The sequence below is a fragment of the Medicago sativa genome, chromosome 7, assembly GCF_051527215.1.
Source record: "Medicago sativa cultivar Bolivia chromosome 7, Bolivia_mono, whole genome shotgun sequence".
NCBI lineage: Eukaryota > Viridiplantae > Streptophyta > Magnoliopsida > Fabales > Fabaceae > Medicago > Medicago sativa.
The window spans coordinates 51245675-51262827 of record NC_140755.1 but is presented as its reverse complement, the minus strand read 5'-3'; the positions used below and the strand labels follow the sequence as shown (position 1 = coordinate 51262827).

The 17153-nt window shown below is 29.9% G+C and overlaps 1 pseudogene across 1 annotated transcript; it reads left to right on the top strand.

The window, feature by feature from the left end:
• The first annotated feature begins 15013 nt into the window (after positions 1 to 15013).
• Positions 15014 to 16918, top strand: LOC146906558 (hydroquinone glucosyltransferase pseudogene; annotated as a pseudogene). The gene has a single exon (XR_015020710.1). The product of XR_015020710.1 is annotated as a hydroquinone glucosyltransferase pseudogene (transcript).
• The last annotated feature ends 235 nt before the right edge of the window (positions 16919 to 17153 follow it).

The following is a 17153-nucleotide window of genomic DNA, read 5'->3' as shown; positions in this document are numbered from 1 at the left end:
CTATTCGTTATTTTTATTCATAAGTGGGTAGAAACGTTGTGTATTAGTTTGTAAGAGTATTAGGCCCATTAAGACATTTTAAAGGTTAAGCCCAATAGTGAGGAGCTTATTTAAACTCTAGTCTTTGAGGAAATTAGGTCACATAGAATCATTTGCACATTTCACACTTTTGAGAGAGGTAGAGAGAGAAAGAGCAAGAAAAGGGTTTTGGGAAGAGAAGAGCTTGGAGAGGAAGAAGAGGGTAGAGATTCAAGAGGGTGGAGCTAAAGTGAAGTCTAAGCCTAGTTTGTGCTTAATTGAGGTAAGGGGGATAATTTTCATTCATAATCTTTTAGTATAATCTCTTTTATACTTATATTCAAAAGTGCTTATTTGTGAAAAAGTGATTATTGTGAATTCAACTGATGAAATTCGTGCTCTTATGTTAGTGCTATGTTTGGGTATGTGAATTTGATGATAATTAAGTTGTTGATGATGAATTTGCATGCTAAAGTTATATAGAAATGTGTACTTTGTGAATTTTGCTTAAAATGATGAATTGTGATATTGTGTTGTTGATTTGTGGTTGAATTCATGATTATGAGTTGTGGTTGTTGTTAAATGTTGTTGTTAATGTCATATCATGGATTGGGTATGAATTAAGTTGAATTGTTGTTGTTGATTAAGTTGTTTTGGAAGAAGAGAATTGTTGTTGTGGTTAAAGACTTGATGTTTTGAGAAAAACAGTTTTCATTAATTTCATAAGTTTTTCAAGTGTCGAGAAACGGACGTATTCGATGTGTTGAAGCCTTGGGTCACGCCTATGATCATTTTGGACGAATGGAGAACCTAACTAATCGATTTTGAGGCGAAAATGGCGAGAACCCCGTGGCCGAAACACGCGAAAACGCGGGTTTCGCGGCGCTGCGCCTGAGTTAGGGCGCTAGGCGCCCACTTCCAGAGGCCCTGCAGGAACAATGGAAACGTTGTTTCGCGATCGGGTGCTTGGGGGCCGGCGTGTAGGGGTCCTATGCGATCGTTTGGACATGTTCCTTTGCTGTTTTCATTCATATTACTATTGGAACATATTTTACTTGGTCGAAACTTGGATTTTATAAATGGTATGAAACTTGTATTTGTGGCGTTTTTGGTTTTTTCGGAATTTATCTGAAAATGAACTTTTGTGAACAAAGAGGATTGCATGGTTAGTCTACAGTTCATATGGACATAGGCGAAGCATGTGAAGTTAGTACAATGTCTTAATCATGTAAAACTTGGTTTTCAAGAAAAATGGTGGGATGTACGAACTTGGGATTTCTCATACGAACTTGGGCAAAACTTTGAACTAATGCTTGATAGTTTGCAAGTGGCCTATGTTTGTGCTTACATGATGGGTTGTAGGTTTTCAAACTTGGATAAATTACGTTGCTTTGAAAAGTGTCAATGTTGGTCGTTTTGTAAAATGATACAAATTTTGTCGAAAATGATTTTTAAGGTCGAATATCGTGCAAATATTTTGTGCATAGTTTGATATGATTATATGAAGAGGTGTGAATAAATGATAGGTGTTGAAAATGATGTTTATCATAATGTGATATTCTTTCTCCTTACTTGGATTGTGAGAAATTGTATGGAGTTGTTGAGTTGTAATGATGTAGTTGGTGTTGATTAATGCATATATGCTAGATGTTGATTGTTGATGGTGATTTTTTTTTTATACATGCTTGATTGAATGCAATTGGTGGTAAATGCATGTATGTGGATAGCCGTTGATTATATCAGTTAACTATAGCCGTTCAATTGTTGTGAACATATGCATGGTTGATTGAGTCATATGTTCATTCATCATATGTCGTGTCAGATGTTTATCCATATAGCCGTTGATTATAGCCGTTGATTATAATGTTTTTGTTGCATCATGAGGTGACGACCTTGGAGGAGTTTGGTACCACATGCATATATGTGTCGTGTCTAGGCGCATAGCATAATTGGCATGAGTCCTAATTGCTTATGTGTTGGTGATAAGTATGATTGATGAATTACATACTTGCGATGATTGGAATTATTGTGTTGATGTGTATGTGAAGTTGAATGCTCTTGTTAATCAATTGTAGTTTAATTTGATTAATTCATTTTCAATTGTTTATATTTGATTATGATTGATCTGAAGCTAACCCCCAGTGATCTGTGGTGGACCGCCTACCTATTTGTATGAATGGGTAGACGGCGTGCAGGAGTAGTTGTTGATAGCTTGGTGAGTGCTTGAGGATAGAGGGAGCTGCCTCCGTTATTCGTTTCTTTAAAGTCTTAGATTAGGCTCTGATTAAGATGTCATTTTTTATGTTTTGATGGATTTATTATTTTGTTGAGATTTTACCCATATGTCGGGATTTGGAGAATTTATATGGTGATGTATGTTGATTTCATGACATGTATATTTTTGGAGATGTATGTTATGTATCCGCTGCGACTGTTGAGAAATTTTATATATGTATGTTGTTTGAAATCTATTGATGACGTAGCGTCTATTTCTTGAATAATTGCATTATTCACATGTTTTATCGCTTAAATAGAAGTAGGGTGTTACACTGCAACCTCAAAATTGATTCAAATAATAGAAATGAAATAAAAGGAGGATGACATAAACCAAAGCCTCCTCGAAGTTGGTAAACCTAAAATTAGGCATTCTAATTATATTCTTAGTGTAGTATTCTTTAATAAACAAAGGCAAAACTGTCCAAAAGATTAAACCATATGAGATTCACCTTTCCCTCATTTACTAATTTTATTTTAGCATAAAAATAAAATTTATTGTACCATGTTTTTTATTTTCTAAAATTTATTTTCCATTTATCATAAAAATACGACCAAATTATCTTTGAATCCAAATTTTTAAAATAATGTTTAATTAGTTATCCCTTCTTATCTTTTAGCATCATAATTGAATTTAAATTTTAACTATAAAATAATTTAATTCAATAAGTTTAATTTTTTATTTTTTATTTTGGTTTTTGTGTTTTGAACAAGTTAAACTAGACCATCGAAATTGAAACCGGGGAGAATAAAACATCAGAACTTGAGAAAAGCACACTTCAAGGTCTCAGGTCAATACTTATTTTATTATTATTTTTTAATTTATTATGCACATGTGCTACAACAATTTAGAATTAAAATAGTCATTTTATGTAGTAAATAGCTCAACAAATGACCTCTAAATTATTATTATAAACTCTAAGTACGAATATCATTACTTTCATGTTTGCATTCATTAATTAAATATGATAAAATACCAATGCATTTTATTCGTCTGCAAGAGTCTTCACGATCGGAAAGGTACCTGCAAATGATCTATCTAGTGAGGAATTGATGGAAGCAACAGTGTCGGAAAGTGCTCCGGTACGGTGGCGGCGAGTCTTCACAGTGGGATGAAATGTGTATGCATGCACGTTGGCTCTCTGACACTCACGTCAGTATAGGAAATGAGAAGGAGTGTGTAAAAAGTGTGAGAAAAGTGAATCATACCTTGAGGGTAATGTCACTCTTATATAGGCGTGTGTGAGAATAACTGTCTCAGTGAAGTGCGATGCTTCATTAGGAGGTCGTTGGAGGACACGTATATGGTGTCTGATGCATGGGGTCATGCTTAGGTGTGGTGGCGTGCACCAGGATTACACTGTACGCGCAAGTGACATGTGTTGATATGACGAACTCCTTGTTCACATGTCAACGTTGGATTAGCTTTCTAGCCGGTCCAGAACATTTTCTGACAAAGGTTTGAGCTTTCTTCTGAATCGGATTAACTATTGCGTGACTTAACTTGTTATCAATCGAACTATTGTTAGTTATTTTTTGTCAATGGTTTGACCTTACTTGTATATCAGATGAACTATAATGAGATTTAACCTTTGATTAGTCGAAATGTGGCTTGTTCCTTTTTTGACAATGGTTTGAAATTTATGCTTGATTGTATGAGCTACAATGAGACTTAAATAAAGATCAGTCAATTTGTGGTTATCACATTAACCGAAAAAGGTTCGACTTCTCCTGAATTGGATGATATATTTTAAAAAATGTTAAGGAATATATTTTGTATTTATTGTAATGAAATAATTTTTTTTTATTTTTATCATATCTACTTTTTTTTAAGTATATTTATTCCATTTTATAAATACACATGTCTTTTCTACCATGATTTTATTTAATTTTCTCTTATACTATACTACTAAATAATTGCTAGTATCTTTTAAAAAAAAATGCTAGTATCTTATTTTCTTTCCTTTATCTTTCTTTCATCAATAAAGAAAAATGTAAAGAAAGTAGTGACCAAGTTACCTCTGTTTATATTTATTGGGAAATAAAAGTGAATTATACATTTTTCAGACTAAATTAGGTCTTCGTATTTTTTTAACTTGTCAAAAAAAAATATTCGTTTGGGTTAATAGCATTTAGTCATCAAAATAAAATAAAATAACGTTGAGACTAATATTGATAGATACAAGCATATGATAATATATAATAGGTGTATTCTAGGGTGAGGGTTCAATCAAGTCCCTCACCGGTGGACTATGAAAAATATACCATCAGATTTAATCAAAGGTTCATATTTGTTAAAAATAAAAAGAAGAAAATCTACACATTCCCACACACAATACTATCCATGTATCTCCCCCATTAGTTTCCATGGATGCTCTAAAAGGATCGGAAGATGAACAAAATTGAAGTATGTTCTCCTTCAAAAAAAAATTGAAGTATGTTCATTTTGTTTATATTCATGAATAAATTAAAATAAATTAAACGAAATTATGAAAAATTAAAGAGGTTTGGTCATTCATTAATATTTCATATCTCATATTTCAATTTGATTTAATCAAAGGTCATTGAAGTATGTTTATTTTGTTCATATTCATGAATGATTAGAACACAAAAGGATTGGAAGATGTTGTGCTCATACTTCAATGAACTGGCATCGATGGAATGCAGTTTTGTTGTCGTGATGATAGTCAATGAATATGAACCAACTCAAATTGATCAGCAATCAATGTCTCTTGTCTTGTTTGTTTCCATTCACAACATTTTTTTCTGCACTTTTTTTTTTGGGTTATACTAACATTTAATTGATGAATCATAGTAAAATGCTTGATTTAGCCGCTAGAATCACCTAGAGTTGAATGAAAACTTAACTGTTGATAGTGGGGGTTAAAGATTGTGTGCAGGAATACGTAGATGTTCTAATTTTAATTCTGAAAAATCTTAGCCATTGATAAGATCTGATGATATATTTTTCATGGTCCACCGGTGAGGGACTTAATTGAACCCTCACCCTAGAATTCACCTATATAATAATCTAATTAATAAATATAAATCTAAAAAAGTGAAGAAAAAAAATAAAGAAAAAAGAAGAACAAAATTTGTCTAAAAAAATGAAATGTGGAAATAAAATATCTTCTTAAATTTTTGATTGGAAAGATAAAAACACATTAATTGTATGAGGTAAAGATGCAAATAACAAAAAATATATATAAATGATAATATATGCTTCACACAATTTGATTGGTTGATATCATGAGGGGGTAAATACCCCCAATTCATGAGAGGGTAACGTAAGTCTCACCCTTTTTTCTATAATAATATTTAACTTGGGTGTGGTTATGGTGCATAAGGAGATCCTTATGCACCGTGCATAATTGCTTTCTACACCCAACATAATTGCTTTCTACACCCTAAGTGAAAGCTTAATTCTAATAAGTAGAGGTGTCAATAGAGCCCCAAATTTCAAAGTCCACTTAAAAAAGCTCCAAGCCCACTAAATTAAAGCCCCATATTATAATTTTTTTCTTAACAATTTATTTATGCAAAATAGTTTATTCGAAATAGTTTATTTATGCAAAACAACTTATTAGAATGATTTTTTTAAAAACCGCTTATTCAAAACAACTTATTTATGCAAAACAGCTTATTCCGATCTCATTTTAAAAAGCATTTTATTCAAAACAGCTTATTTATGCAAAACAGCTTATTCGAAACAACTTATTAGGATCACTTTTTTTAAAACCGCTTATTCAAAACAACTTATTTATGCAAAACAACTTATTTGTGCAAAACAGCTTGTTTATACAAAACAGCTTATTCCGATTTCATTTTAAAAAACAACTTATACAAAACAACTTATTTATGCAAAACAACATATTTATGGAAAACAACTTATTCAAAACAGCTTATTTATGCAAAACAGCTTATTCGAAACAACTTATTTATACAAAACAGCTTATTTGTGCAAAACAGCTTATTTAAACAAAACAACTTATTCCGATTTCATTTTAAAAAACAACCTATTCAAAACAACTTATTTATGCAAAACAACATATTTATGCAAAACAACTTATTCAAAACAGCTTATTTATGCAAAACAGCTTATTCGAAACAACTTATTTATACAAAATAGCTTATTTGTGCAATACAGCTTATTCAAGACAACTTATTTATACAAAACAACTTATTTGTGAAAAACAGCTTATTTATACAAAACAACTTATTCCGATTTCATTTTAAAAAACAACTTATTCAAAATAACTTATTTATGCAAAACAACATATTTATGAAAAACAACTTATTCAAAACAGCTTATTTATGCAAAACAGCTTATTCGAAACAACTTATTTATACAAAATAGCATATTTGTGCAAAACAGCTTATTCAAAACAACTTATTTATACAAAACAGCTTATTTGTGCAAAACAGCTTATTCAAAACAGGCTATTTATACAAAACAGCTTATTCCGATTTCATTTTAAAAACAACTTATTCAAAACAACTTATATATGCAAAACAACATATTTATGCAAAACAACTTATTCAAAACAGCTTATTTATGCAAAACAGCTTATTCGAAACAACTTATTTATACAAAATAGCTTATTTGTGCAAAACAGCTTATTCAAAACAACTTATTTATACAAAACAGCTTATTTGTGCAAAACAACTTATTTATACAAAACAGCTTATTCCGATTTCATTTTAAAAACAACTTATTCAAAACAACTTATATATGCAAAACAACATATTTATGCAAAACAACTTATTCAAAACAGCTTATTTATGCAAAACAGCTTATTCGAAACAACTTATTTATACAAAATAGCTTATTTGTGCAAAACAGCTTATTCAAAACAACTTATTTATACAAAACAACTTATTTGTGCAAAACAGCTTATTCAAAACAGCTTATTTATACAAAACAGCTTATTCGAAACAACTTATTTATATAAAATAGCTTATTTGTGCAAAACAGCTTATTCAAAACAACTTATTTATACAAAACAGCTTATTTGTGCAAAACAGCTTTTGCACAAAATAAGCTGTTTTGAATAAGCTTTTTATGAGTTAGAGAGAGAAATGAGTATGGATTATGAGTTTCTTTACTGGAACGTTGTTTAACATGTTATACACTGCAATTATTACTGAAACCATAATTATGGTTTAATGGTTTTGATAATCATGTATGTGAAACCAAGATAAATGTGTAATGATTTTTAATGAAATTATTATTGTTAGATGATTTTGAATAATGATTAAGATGTTATACACTGAAATTATTACTGAAACCATAATTATGGTTTAATGGTTTTGATAGTCTTCTATGAGAAACCAAAATAATTGTCTAATGGTTTTGTTATGGCTATGGTTTCTATGAGTTGGTTTCAAAACCATTTTGCTGTGGAAATGGTTTCCGTGAGTTGTACTTCAAAACCATTTTGCAGTGAAAATGGTTTCCGTGAGTTGTACTCCAAAACCATTAAGTACATCTAATGGTTTTGGAGTACAACTCACATAAACCATTTCCACAACAAAATGGTTTTGGAGTACAACTCACAGAAACCATACCCATAGCAAAACCATTAAACAATTAGTTTGGTTTCGTGTAGAACACTATCAAAACCATTAAACCACACTTATGGTTTCAGTAATAGTTTTTATTTAAAATCATCTGTCAATAATAATTTTCACTATTCTTTTATTTTATTTAGCAGTTGACAATTATTTTTCTTTCACATACAAGTCTATTAAAACCATTAAAGCGCGATTATATTTAGACAAAGTCAGAAATTCGTTTTACAACGTAAGAAATAAAAGAGAGATGACGAGGCTTTACAAAAAAGTGGTTACTTATTGATTAATTCACATTAGGTTATAAGTGTGTACTATTAAGTGGTTAATTAATAATGATTTAAATGTTTATCACAATTTTTTTATTACAAAACCATTTTCACTGGAATTGGAAAATGATTCGATGTGAAATCTGTTGGTATAAGCTGGAATTCGGATTTGATGAATTATTGAGAATGTTGTGATGAATTGTGTTGTTTATGATCAATCCGGTTCGGATTTGGTGTTAGCATTACTCACGGAAACCATTTTCACTGCAAAATGGTTTTGGAGTACAACTCGCGGAAACCATTTCCACAGCAAAATGGTTTTGAAACCAACTCACAGAAACCATAGCCATAGCAAAACCATTAGACAATTATTTTGGTTTCTCATAGAAGACTATCAAAACCATTAAACCATAATTATGGTTTCAGTAATAATTTCAGTGTATAACATCTTAATCATTATTCAAAACCATCTAACATTAATAATTTCATTAAAAATCACTACACATTTATCTTGGTTTCACATACATGATTATCAAAACCATTAAACCATAATTATGGTTTCAGTAATAATTGCAGTGTATAACATGTTAAACAACGTTCCAGTAAAGAAACTCATAATCCATACTCATTTCTCTCTCTAACTCATAAAAAGCTTATTCAAAACAGCTTATTTTGTGCAAAATAGCTGTTTTGCACAAATAAGCTGTTTTGTATAAATAAGTTGTTTTGAATAAGTTGTTTTGCACAAATAAGCTATTTTATATAAATAAGTTGTTTCGAATAAGCTGTTTTGTATAAATAAGCTGTTTTGAATAAGCTGTTTTGCACAAATAAGCTGTTTTGTATAAATAAGTTGTTTTGAATAAGCTGTTTTGCACAAATAAGCTATTTTGTATAAATAAGTTGTTTCGAATAAGCTGTTTTGCATAAATAAGCTGTTTTGAATAAGTTGTTTTGCATAAATATGTTGTTTTGCATATATAAGTTGTTTTGAATAAGTTGTTTTTTAAAATGAAATCGGAATAAGCTGTTTTGTATAAATAAGTTGTTTTGAATAAGCTGTTTTGCACAAATAAGCTATTTTGTATAAATAAGTTGTTTCGAATAAGCTGTTTTGCATAAATAAGCTGTTTTGAATAAGTTGTTTTTGCATAAATATATTGTTTTGCATAAATAAGTTGTTTTGAATAAGTTGTTTTTTTTAAAATGAAATCGGAATAAGTTGTTTTGTATAAATAAGCTGTTTTGAATAAGCTGTTTTGCCCAAATAAGCTGTTTTGTATAAATAAGTTGTTTTGAATAAGCTGTTTTGCACAAATAAGCTACTTTGTATAAATAAGTTGTTTCGAATAAGCAGTTTTGTATAAATAAGTTGTTTCGAATAAGCTGTTTTGCATAAATAAACTGTTTTGAATAAGTTGTTTTGCATAAATATGTTGTTTTGCATAAATAAGTTGTTTTGAATAAGTTGTTTTTAAAATGAAATCGGAATAAGCTGTTTTGTATAAATAAGCTGTTTTGAATAAGCTGTTTTGCACAAATAAGCTGTTTTGTATAATTAAGTTGTTTTGAATAAGCTGTTTTGCACAAATAAGCTCTTTTGTATAAATAAGTTGTTTCGAATAAGCTGTTTTGCATAAATAAGCTGTTTTGAATAAGTTGTTTTGCATAAATATGTTGTTTTGCATAAATAAGTTGTTTTGAATAAGTTGTATTTTAAAATGAAATCGGAATACGTTGTTTTGTATAAATCAGCTGTTTTGAATAAGCTGTTTTGCACAAATAAGCTGTTTTGTATAAATAAGTTGTTTTGAATAAGTTGTTTTGCACAAATAAGCTATTTTGTATAAATAAGTTGTTTCGAATAAGCTGTTTTGCATAAATAAGTTGTTTTGAATAAGTTGTTTTGCATAAATAAGTTGTTTTGAATAAGTTGTTTTTTAAAATAAAATCGGAATAAGCTGTTTTGTATAAATAAGCTCTTTTGAATAAGTTGTTTTGAACAAATAAGCTGTTTTGCATAAATAAGCTGTTTTGAATAAGCGGTTTTAAAAAAAGTGATCCTAATAAGTTGTTTTGAATAAGCTATTTTGCATAAATAAGCTATTTTGAATAAGTTGGTTTTTAAAATTAATCGGAATAAGCTGTTTTGTATAAATAAGCTGTTTTGAATAAGTTGTTTTGCACAAATAAGCTGTTTTGTATAAATAAGTTGTTTTGAATAAGCTGTTTTGCAAAAATAAGCTCTTTTGTATAAATAAGTTGTTTCGAATAAGTTGTTTTGCATTAATAAGCTGTTTTGAATAAGTTGTTTTGCATAAATATGTTGTTTTGCATAAATAAGTTGTTTTGAATAAGTTGTTTTTTAAAATGAAATCGGAATAAGTTGTTTTGTATAAATAAGCTGTTTTGAATAAGCTGTTTTGAACAAATAAGCTGTTTTGTATAAATAAGTTGTTTTGAATAAGTTGTTTTGCACAAATAAGCTATTTTGTATAAATAAGTTGTTTCAAATAAGCTGTTTTGCATAAATAAGCTGTTTTGAATAAGTTGTTTTGCATAAATATGTTGTTTTGCATAAATAAGTTGTTTTGAATAAGTTGTTTTTTAAAATGAAATCAGAATAAGTTGTTTTGTATAAATAAGCTGTTTTGTATAAATAAGTTGTTTTGAATAAGCTGTTTTGCAAAAATAAGCTCTTTTGTATAAATAAGTTGTTTCGAATAAGTTGTTTTGCATAAATAAGCTGTTTTGAATCAGTTGTTTTGCATAAATATGTTGTTTTGCATAAATAAGTTGTTTTGAATAAGTTGTTTTTTAAAATGAAATCGGAATAAGTTGTTTTGTATAAATAAGCTGTTTTGAATAAGCTGTTTTGAACAAATAAGCTGTTTTGTATAAATAAGTTGTTTTGAATAAGTTGTTTTGCACAAATAAGCTATTTTGTATAAATAAGTTGTTTCGAATAAGCTGTTTTGCATAAATAAGCTGTTTTGAATAAGTTGTTTTGCATAAATATGTTGTTTTGCATAAATAAGTTGTTTTGAATAAGTTGTTTTTTAAAATGAAATCAGAATAAGTTGTTTTGTATAAATAAGTTGTTTTGAATAAGTTGTTTTGCATAAATAAGTTGTTTTGAATAAGTTGTTTTTTAAAATAAAATCGGAATAAGCTGTTTTGTATAAATAAGCTCTTTTGAATAAGTTGTTTTGAACAAATAAGCTGTTTTGCATAAATAAGCTGTTTTGAATAAGCGGTTTTAAAAAAAGTGATCCTAATAAGTTGTTTTGAATAAGCTATTTTGCATAAATAAGCTATTTTGAATAAGTTGGTTTTTAAAATTAATCGGAATAAGCTGTTTTGTATAAATAAGCTGTTTTGAATAAGTTGTTTTGCACAAATAAGCTGTTTTGTATAAATAAGTTGTTTTGAATAAGCTGTTTTGCAAAAATAAGCTCTTTTGTATAAATAAGTTGTTTCGAATAAGTTGTTTTGCATTAATAAGCTGTTTTGAATAAGTTGTTTTGCATAAATATGTTGTTTTGCATAAATAAGTTGTTTTGAATAAGTTGTTTTTTAAAATGAAATCGGAATAAGTTGTTTTGTATAAATAAGCTGTTTTGAATAAGCTGTTTTGAACAAATAAGCTGTTTTGTATAAATAAGTTGTTTTGAATAAGTTGTTTTGCACAAATAAGCTATTTTGTATAAATAAGTTGTTTCAAATAAGCTGTTTTGCATAAATAAGCTGTTTTGAATAAGTTGTTTTGCATAAATATGTTGTTTTGCATAAATAAGTTGTTTTGAATAAGTTGTTTTTTAAAATGAAATCAGAATAAGTTGTTTTGTATAAATAAGCTGTTTTGTATAAATAAGTTGTTTTGAATAAGCTGTTTTGCAAAAATAAGCTCTTTTGTATAAATAAGTTGTTTCGAATAAGTTGTTTTGCATAAATAAGCTGTTTTGAATCAGTTGTTTTGCATAAATATGTTGTTTTGCATAAATAAGTTGTTTTGAATAAGTTGTTTTTTAAAATGAAATCGGAATAAGTTGTTTTGTATAAATAAGCTGTTTTGAATAAGCTGTTTTGAACAAATAAGCTGTTTTGTATAAATAAGTTGTTTTGAATAAGTTGTTTTGCACAAATAAGCTATTTTGTATAAATAAGTTGTTTCGAATAAGCTGTTTTGCATAAATAAGCTGTTTTGAATAAGTTGTTTTGCATAAATATGTTGTTTTGCATAAATAAGTTGTTTTGAATAAGTTGTTTTTTAAAATGAAATCAGAATAAGTTGTTTTGTATAAATAAGCTGTTTTGAATAAGCTGTTTTGCATAAATAAGTTGTTTTGAATAAGCGGTTTTAAAAAAAGTGATCCTAATAAGTTGTTTCGAATAAGCTGTTTTGCATAAATAAGCTATTTTGAATAAGTTGGTTTTTAAAATTAATCGGAATAAGCTGTTTTGCATAAATAAGTTGTTTTGAATAAGCAGTTTTTAAAAAATCATTCTAATAAGTTGTTTTGCATAAATAAACTATTTCGAATAAGCTATTTTGCATAAATAAATTGTTAAGAAAAAAATTATAATATGGGGCTTTATTAGGCCCACAAACAAATAGATTTTATAGTGGACCCAAATAATTCTTTTCATTGGGGTGTAGAAAGCAATTATGTTGGGTGTAGAAAGCAATTATGCATGGTGCATAAGAATCTCCTTATGCACCATAACTTTTGCCATTTAACTTCACCAACCTCAACTTTCTTATGATATTATATAACTTCACCAAATCTCATCTTTCTTTTTCCTCTTAGAGTGGGTAATTTCTTGAGCTACCACTATATTGTCACCACTTTCGCCCGCCGGAACAAAACTACTTTTGACATAAGATACATTACAAAGACTTATATGCCTAAAATCTTTAACAAATGTTACTACCTCTTTCTTTGGGATAAATTTTTTGGTAAATAAGACTACATCGCGCATCACCAACCACCTGCCATTGAGATCTAAAGAAGATGGCTTGACAACCATCTGGCCTAGGTGTCCTATAGTGGACCCACCCACTTCTTATAAACAAATTATAATGATCACAAATTTTAAAATTAAAGTAGAAAACGTTTTGACAGACTAAACTGCAACTAAGTAGTCTAATATTGAAAGCAAGAAATTCTTTTCGAAAATCCGAGCAAGACATGGCCTGCCATAAAGAAAAGTAACGTGGAAACAAAAGCACTTCTAATAATTTTGATAAACAAAATACTTTTGTTTTAATCTTCTAAATTTTAGAAAGAACGCAATTGTTTTTTTAGAGGGACAAAGAGCAGAATTGTTAATCCATAGTTTAGTCGGGAATTAAATAAATCTTGATCAAAAATTCATTCAACATGTTTCGGACCAGCAAGAAGCCAAATAACGTGAGGAACAATAAGCCAAAAACCAAAACAAACAAGGTTAGAAACGGTGGAGACACACCCGAAGTCCTGTGCGGATTACCGCATATAGGAGCACGCGTTGGCCTCATCTTTGCCGTTTGCGTCATCTCCAACGGCTCCCTGAGATGGTGCCTCATTTCACGGAAGTCATTATCACTCTCGACGTCTATACAAGGTTGACTCAGTGTCACCCTCAAAGTATACTTCACTTTTGTCGCTTTTCGCACATAACAATCTCAATCAGATAGTGACTTGAGCACTGAAGTGCTAACGTGCCTGCATGTAGGTTTCTCCTCTAATGCGAGGACTCATTCTTGGTCGCACCGGAACACCACAAACATCTATTCCTTATCGGTGATCTTCACCGGACAGAGCACAGTCAAAAATTAAATGAGTTATTGTGAACACGACAACTTCAAACACTTCGAAGACACTACTCCCTCCGTCTCTAAATTATAGTCGTTTAAGGTTTGTGCACGATTATTAAGGAAATTATTAATTGTGTTGATTTCAATGGTAAATTTAATATCATTTACTAAAATACCCTTATTAATTGTAGTTAGTGGAGTAGTTAAGTTGAATGAAATTCAATAGATAAGGGTATTTGAAAGTGACAATTATTTTGAGAAAGATAAAAAATGTTAAAGGGACAATTATTGTGAGACGGAGGGAGTATAATAGATTTTTCACCAATCCCAATACACAAAATCCTTACTTTTTTTAAGGACATAATCCCTACTTTTCACTACTCCTTCCGTTTCAAAATGAGTGTCGCTTTAGCCAAAAAAAATTGTTTCAAAATGAGTGTCGCTTTCAGTTTCCAATGCAATAATAACTTTTTCTTTTCAATTGTACCCTCCAATTAATACTCTACACACTACTTCCAAAGTATTATTTTTAAAACTAACCAATAGTTAATAAGGATAATTTGGTAAAATAACAATTCTCTTTCTCTTAATTATTGCATTTCTTAATATGTGTGTAACCACCTAAAACGACACTCATTTTAAAACGGAGGGAGTACAATTTTTATGGGGATTCACACCACTTTAAAAATATTTGCAACTTTCCCTTGAAAAAGGAGATCATTACGGTCCAACTAAACGCACTAAAATGTTGTGTGCTATATAGTTAGTATAATCTCTCAAAAAAAAAAAAATATAGTTAGTATAAATCTGATGATGATATCAACAAGTCAACAACAACAACAATAATGTATTATTATTACAAGGAAAATGGTAACAAGTTCTCCAAAGGTACCTAAAGTAAAAATTGTATCAATTTAAATCTCAAAGTTAAAATTAATGTTTTTATTGAATATTTACCATTTATAAAAAATTTAACATGTGCTATTAGACCACATGTTAACAACATGACCTTAATAATAATTATAATTATAATAATAATAATGACCGGTGACATATGCTCTTGCATCACAACCATGTATGTGCTTTTTATACGTCTAATTTAACAGTCGAAAGATGAACAAAGAGAATACAACTTTTGCTTCTTATGACAACCCTAAAGCACACTTGTATATTACTATAAACTTGTGAGCCAAAACAAACATTTATTGTAGTTCATTCAAATGGCAAAAAAAACCCACATAGCTGTTATTCCAAGTCCTGGTTTCAGCCACTTAGTCCCAATAGTAGAATTTACCAAAAGATTAGTCACAAACCATCCAAATTTTCATGTCACTTGCATCATTCCTTCACTTGGTTCACCACCAGATTCATCAAAATCCTATCTTCAAACAATTCCACCAAACGTAAACTCAATCTTTCTTCCACCAATCAACAAACAAGACTTACCTCAAGGAGTATATCCAGCAATCCTGATTCAACAAACTGTTACACTCTCTCTACCATCAATTCATCAAGCTCTCAAATCATTGAATTCAAAAGCACCTTTAGCGGCTATAATTGCTGATATTTTTGCACTAGAAACAATAGGTTTTGCAAAAGAGTTCAACTCTTTGTTTTTTCTTTACTTCCCTTCTTCAGCTTTTGTACTTTCACTTGTTTTACATATGCCAAAACTTGATGAAGAGGTTTCATGTGAATACAAAGAATTACAAGAACCTATAAAGTTACAAGGATGTTTACCAATCAATGGTATTGATCTTCCAACACCAACAAAAGATAGATCAAGTGTAGCTTACAAAATGCTTCTTCAACGTGCAAAAAATATGCATTTGGTTGATGGAATCTTGTTTAATAGCTTCTTAGAATTAGAATCAAGTGCTATAAAAGCATTGGAACAAAAGGGTGATGGAAAAATCAGCTTTTTTCCTGTGGGACCCATTACACAAATAGGGTCAAGTAACAATGATGTTGTTGGTGATGAACATGAATGTTTGAAATGGTTGAAAAACCAACCACAAAATTCTGTTTTGTATGTTTCTTTTGGAAGTGGTGGAACACTTTCTCAAAGACAAATCAATGAACTAGCTTTTGGTTTGGAATTGAGTGGTCAAAGATTCATTTGGGTTGTGAGGGCACCAAGTGATTCAGTTAGTGCTGCTTATCTTGAAATTACTAGTGAAGATCCTTTGAAATTTTTACCAAAAGGGTTTTTGGAACGAACAAAAGAAAAAGGCTTGATTCTGCCATCATGGGCTCCTCAAGTTGAAATACTTAAGCAAAATTCAGTTGGTGCATTTTTAAGTCATTGTGGTTGGAATTCAACTTTGGAGAGTATACAAGAGGGGGTGCCAATAGTAGCTTGGCCATTGTTTGCGGAACAAGCAACGAATGTTGTTATGTTATGTGATGGTCTTAAAGTGGCTTTAAGGTTGAAATATGAAGATGATGACATTGTGGTAAAGGAGAAAATTGCAAATATGATTAAGTGTGTGATGGAAGGAGAAGAAGGTAAGGGAATGCGTGAAAGAATGAAGAGTTTAAAAGAATATGCTGCTAATGCACTAAAAGATGGTGGTTCTTCAATACAGACTTTGTCACACCTGGCTAGTCAATGGGAAAATTTTGGTGGGAATTAGGAAAAGAAATATTGTAATTACTTGTTTAAGTTGTTTTTGTCTTGATTTTCTTGTTGGCTGTGTTTCGTTTGTTTCCTTAATTTGCTTTGGTTTTTGTGGTGAAGTGGTCATTGTATAGTTAAGTAGTTAATTCAAGTTTGTTAGTGATATAATCATGTTTAGTGGGTTAATTACATTAGTGTTTAGTTTGTTATGAACTTTGTTACAAGTTTGTTAGAGATTAGCTCATAAGGTTAGGGTTTGTTACATAGCTTGTGCTTCAAGCAACCTAACCAAGTATGTGTATATAAGCTAAACACTTGCACATTTGTTAATATCTCAATAATACACTTCACTCTTATCAAATCTAATCATTACTCTTTCTTCTCATTCTCTCTAATTTCACAAAACCAGAAAAACCTTAGAAACCCTAAAACTGTTTCAGTAGCTTGTTATTCAAGCTTCCATTGCTGCGCTAACAAATTGGCATCAAGAGTCTGTGATTTCGCTCTAAGGGGTAATCAAGATCTTCAATCACGCAATTTGAAGGAAGAAACGCTGAAGGAAACACCATGAATGGTAGCTGCAGTTTCAACACTTATCTTC